The sequence below is a fragment of the Lotus japonicus genome, chromosome 1 (genome assembly GCF_012489685.1).
Source record: "Lotus japonicus ecotype B-129 chromosome 1, LjGifu_v1.2".
Taxonomy (NCBI): Eukaryota; Viridiplantae; Streptophyta; class Magnoliopsida; order Fabales; family Fabaceae; genus Lotus; species Lotus japonicus.
In genome coordinates, this window is record NC_080041.1 from 65,892,634 (window position 1) to 65,899,004 (window position 6,371).

At 37.6% G+C, this 6,371-nt stretch overlaps 1 pseudogene; it reads left to right on the top strand.

Moving 5' to 3' along the window:
* Nucleotides 1-849: 849 nt before the first annotated feature.
* LOC130743067 (uncharacterized) lies at nucleotides 850-2,830 on the top strand (annotated as a pseudogene).
* The last annotated feature ends 3,541 nt before the right edge of the window (nucleotides 2,831-6,371 follow it).

Here is a 6,371-nt window from a genome sequence, read left to right on the forward strand (position 1 = left end):
TGTGGGTACAGTAAATTTAAAAAAATTTGAAAAAAAAATCGTGCAAAAATTAAATATATATCATATATGTTATTTATTAGTATTGTAATTTGCATGCGGCATGTTCTTCACTGCAGATATGTTGTGCCTTACAATCCCACACTCCTTATGAGGTATCAAGCTCACATTAATGTGGAGTATTGTAACAAGTCCAATGCTATAAAATATTTGTTCAAGTATATCAACAAAGGGGCAGACCGAGCAATGCTTGAAATATCAAATCAGGACAACGATGCACAAGCAAAAGATCCAATTGATGAGGTAAAGCAATATTATGATTGTCGCTATCTTTCACCGTGTGAGGCAGTTTGGAGAACATTTGGTTTTACCATACACAAACGATGGCCGTCAGTGCAAAAACTAAATTTTCATCTCCCAAATGAATATTTAGTATATTATAATGATGATGACGACGTTGGAGATGTCCTAGAAAAGAGTGGTACAAAATCCACAATGTTTATGGCTTGGTTTGCAGCTAATGAGAAATACCCTGATGGGCGGAATCTAACATATGCTGAATTTCCCAGCAGATTTGTTTATCATAAAAAAGATAGAATCTGGAAACAAAGAAAGAGGAGTTTTAAAATTGGCAAACTACAGTATATCCCTCCAAGCATCAGAGAGTTATATTACATGAGAATCCTACTGACTATGCAAAAGGGCTGTACATCGTATAGAAGTATCAGAACAGTGAAGGGAATCACATATGATACTTTTAAGGAAGCATGCGATCAATTGGGATTGCTAACAGATGACAAAGAATATATTGATGCAATTAAAGAAGTCTCTGATTTAGCTTCCAGATAACAAATGAGGAAACTCTTTGTAAGAATGTTGATGATGAATTCTATCTCAAAACCTAATGATGTTTGGGAAGCATGCTGGCTACTCTTATCAGAAGGCATTCTACACCATAGACGAAAAGAATTTCATAATCCAGGTATGACATTTTTCAAATTATATTATTAAGATTTTAAATGTCTTTAAAATGAGTTAATTAATGCTAGGATTTAATTTAATTGAAATTCAAAACTTTTAAAACAAATGTCGTGCAACATAATTTTGCATACTATGTGAACATCATTAGTTATATTCGATATAGCGATAAATCATTGGTTAATTTTTATTTTCGGCTGCAGGACTACGAATCGCAGATGCTGATTTGAAAAATTTATGTATCATTGAAATTGAGAAGTTGCTCCAAAGAAATGGTAGGTCATTAAGTGATTTCCCATCATTACCAACTCCAGAATATGATGAAGTCCTACAATTTGACAATAGATTTATTGTCGATGAACTAAGCTATGACAAAGATGCATTACGGATACAATATGAACAGTTGCTTAGTATGCTCACACCTGAGCAGAAGTCAGTATATGAGAGGGTTGTCACATCTGTGTTGTCAAACTCAGGAGGATTCTACTTTTTATATGGCTATGGTGGAACCGGAAAGACTTTTGTCTGAAACACTTTATCCGCGTCACTTAGATCCAGATGACTAATTGTTCTTAATGTTGCTTCCAGTGGCATAGCATCATTACTCTTGCCTGGAGGCAGAACAGCTCATTCTAAGTTCTGCATTCCATTGGATGCTACAGAGACCTCGACATGTAATATAAAGCAAGGAAGTCTACGAGCAAAGCTTCTACTTGAAACAAGCCTTATCATATGGGATGAAGCTCCAATGTTGAAAAAGTTTTGTTTCGAAGCTCTATACGTTACACTTCGAGATTTAATGAGGTCGAAAAATGAAGACAACGCTCATAAGCCTTTTGGAGGAAAAGTAGTAATACTTTGAGGTGATTTTAGACAAATACTACCTGTAATAGCTAGAGGAAGCAGACAGGAAATCGCGGAAGCTACTGTAAGCTCTTCGTCATTGTGGAAGCATTGCAAAGTTATGAAATTGTCTAAGAACATGCGGCTAACCGCAGCTGAGACGGCTGATGAAACAAAAGAAATCAAAGAGTTTGCAGATTGGATACTTAAAATTGGAAATGGCGATCATCCTGATTCCGGCGCAGGAAAGTATGAAGTTCAAATCCCGCCAGATCTGCTCATCCAAATTAGTCTTGACCCATTAATGGAATTGATTAGATATACATATCCTGACCTTTCGGGCAAAATGAAGCACCCTCAATTCTTTCAAGATAGAGCAATATTGGCCCCAACACTGGAGGCTGTAGAAATGATAAACACTTACATGCTTGGGATGATAGATGCACCAGAACATGAATATCTGAGCTCCGACTCTGCCTTGCGATCTGATGAGGATTCTGAAATTCAAGGTGAGTGGTTTACCACAGAATTTTTGAATGACACTAAAAGTTCAGGAATGCCTAACCTCAAACTTTTATTGAAAGTTGGTACTCCAATCATGCTTTTGAGAAATATAGACCAAGCAGCAGGCTTATGCAATGGAACCAGGTTAATTGTGGATTAACTTGGTGAACGTTTTATTGGTGCAACTGTTATAACGGGAACAAATGTCAATGACAAAGTGCACATTTTAAGAATGGACTTGGTTCCTTCTGATTCCAAATTTCCAATTAAATTCAGAAGAAGACAGTTTCCAATTGCAGTGTGCTTTGCTATGACCATAAACAAAAGTCAAGGACAAACATTATCTCAGGTTGAGCTCTTCCTTCCGAGGCCCGTCTTCACTCATGGTCAGTTATATGTAGCTCTCTCAAGAGTACATTCAAGAAAAGGTCTTAAACTTTGTATACTTGATGAGGCGGGCAAACAACAGACCAGTACTGTAAATGTGGTGTTTAAAGAAGTTTTTTGAAATGTTTGATGTAAAAAACACAATTTCAATTCATTATTTCATTTTGCTCTACATATATCTTTACACGGTTAGCTTATACAAAAATTACTTATTGGTTTATTAAAAAATTACAACATATACTTTCCATGCAACGCACGGGTACCAGCACTAATTTAAAGAAAAGAGTAAACTACAATCCCATTTTTAGCTAAAATATGCACTCCACCCCACTCAACTATCAAGTTAACTCCCATTAAACTAATCATATTTTAACCCTATCTTTCCCACTCCTTTCCTTCTTTCCCCTTCTCACAATCCAATCCAATCTGAAGCAGCTTTCTTTCAGAAGAATTCGCCATCATTTGTTCTGCATCCAGTGGAGCGACCCTCCACCATTCAGCCAATAATTCATACACTAAAGAAATATAAGCAAATTCATACTTTTTTTTCGGTGACTTAAAGTTTGAGTGGATTCGACTCCGATCACCATGTGTCAATGCATGTCTCCAGGACCATAAGTATCTTATAGAGATAAAGATATACTTAAAGATCACCCACCAACACAACTCTTACATAGACAGCAGAAATCGAACACGGAACCTTCTGGGAAAAAGTGATTCATCTTTACCAACTGAGCTAACATGTGTTGTGCAAATTCGTACTTTACGTTGATAAGACTTCTTTTAAACAAAAGTTTTATGATAGACCGTGTTAATTAAACTAATCCATAAACATGTTTTTATTTATTATAAAATATAACATTTAATGTTTCCTATATGTTAAAATCAATCTGCAATGAAGCCATTTTAGTATGTGATTCCGTTTGCCTTAAAAATTACAAATACAATATGTGTAAAATACAAAGTTATGATACTTTAATTGTGTATGAGTAATTCTAGCGTGGTGTGTTAATCACTTTTTTTGGCTGTCGCATTTTCTCTCAACAGCTGCTCTAGTGAGGAACGGGCGAAAATGCATAAAGTAAGGTTATTTTTGTAGGAGATGCAAGATGGATCGTGTTCACAAGCAAGGTTCTCTCAATCCAGCAATTGACCTTTTTCCGGAACAATGGAGTATTTGTGAAATGTGGAAGGAATTCATGAAGTATGGCAAGGTTTACAAGTCTACACTCCTAAGAAAAAAAAATAGGTGGGGAACACAACAAGAAAATCAGTGATTAGAGTGGGCCAAAAGCCAACGCCGACGATAAAGTGGATGAAGCTAACTTTAAGCGTCGATAGCGTCGAAAAAGCCGACACTACTCACTTCGCAAGAAGGCCAACAATAATGTATTTTTACAGCCTATGCTAATTTATCAACTTAAGGGTCGGTTTAGCCGACGCTATTTATTGGAGGTCTTAAACAATTTGTGGCGGTATACACCAGACTGCTTGTATAACTTTAAAAAACCACCACTGGGGTTAGTTCTATGTCAGTATGGCTATCAAAATTAGTTCAAAGAGCAACCCTGCCCTTTTTCCAGACAAAGTATGCATGTGATATGATTGGTGTAGATTCATGAAATTTGATAAAACAATATAGAATCAAAGGGCAAGGGCTTGCTTCATTCGTTCAAATTCACCATCTGGTGGTACAAAACTAACAGTTTTCTCAGAGTTGAACCTCGTCAAATTTACACATTGATGGAAAGTGACATCATCAAGCACAATAGTTTTACCCCTGTAAAATAGATTATGTTGATAATAGAAAACAATATATATACACATATATATACATATATATACAAACATATACAAACATATAAATATATTTATCTATATATGGATTTTATAGGATCTCCCGATCCATGTTACGTTCTCAAGATTTTCGGTTTTGCACTCCCTCTCCGATACTACGTAAAATCGGAGAGGTTGTCAACCTTGCTCTAACCTCTCTATTTATACTGACCCAACATAGGCTCAGCTCAATACCAAAGCAAACGGATAAAATCAAACTAAGGCTCAAACATAACAAACCCACTGACTATGATTTAGAGCCCTAACACATCCATACTCATAATCACGCAGCATAGTGAATAGGTGAGAGCGCCCAAACCTGAGCAACAACTCTGCTTTCCTTGTATGCCCACATGAATGTTTTTCCTTCCCTCTTCCCTCTCATTCATGTCCTTTCAAGAGCCATAAGAACTGCAACTGTAAAGAGGGGAGAAGTATCAAACATGTTAAGAGCTATAGACAGTCAAGGATTGAAATTAAGATTTATATTGTTGGAGGTTAAGATGACATGGTCTATATCTTGGTGGTTTTTATATCGAATTTGAAGCACCAACCTAAAATCGTTTTGACATAACATGATGCTGCTGCTTGAAAATATATATATGCTTTAGCAATAAGCTAGGGGTGTATTATTTAAGAACAAATTCTACTGAAACTACCTTTTAAACAACACATTACCAATAGGCAATAGCCCATGTAATAACCAGTTGACCATTTACGTGAGGAAAACCACCCCATTTTAAAACTTGACCTACCGACTATTTCTATTTACCTTTTAAGTTCCAAATCAAGCCAAGACCATAATAATTTTTCAAACAAGAAGAAAAATGCTTTGCCACACACTCAAATGCATACTATTATAGTCTCAAATAGTCAACAAAAAGAAGGGGCAGGGCATGCCAATCGCTTGCAGAAAGTTTAACCAAATCTTAAAATCGCTCGGTTGAATGAGCCTATAAGGTAAATATTTTGTAATGAAAAGTACAAATGCATCCAACCAGCCAATATTGCCACCTAAGTTGATCCCCCAAGACATGGAAAAATATTCATCAAAAAGTAAGGTCCTAACTCCTAATAAAGCAGTATACCTTGACAGCAAAGATGGCTTTGGAGTTGTGACATAAATTTGAATTCCAGAACATAATATTGAACAACACTATCATTGTCATTCAGCACAGGGGGCACTCCAGCTCCATATGCACTCTACTCCTTGAAAGATTCCCATAGATCACCCAGCTTCCTGGTCCTTTGCAATATCCAATTTACAGTCAAAATCAGTTCTTCTACACAATTTCTATCAAACAGGTGCTTCTCTTCTTTTGATTTTAAAATCTAAAAACTGGTAATCAAACACGAAACCTCACTAGCTTTGCAGAACCAAAAGCTTCGTCGCCACAATCCCAACCGTGACGACACCTGTTCCAGAATCAAATGGAGAGAAATCAGAACGAATGCTTCCGAACGAAGCTTGTGGAACACGAATCGGAGGGGGAGAGAGAGAGAGTGTTTCGGATAGCGTACTGGGGAAACGAATGCGAAAATCGAGGACGCGGAGAGTGCGAACCTCGTGGGAGTTTCTGGGGTCATAGAGCACCGCCGGAGTGGAATCGCATGGTGGATGACTCCCCGCCAGCAAAGGGGTCGGAAAGGAGAAATCCCCAAAGTCTTATCAGTTATGCTTGATTGGGGGAAATTGACCAACACTACCCGGGAAGGGGTAGGGAGAGAGGGGAGCGGCGAAACTCCAGTGAGGGGGCAACGAGATGACGATCTTGACGGTCCTCCGTTGTTCGTCGTGCCCGGGAGGGGTCCCTGCGACGACACTC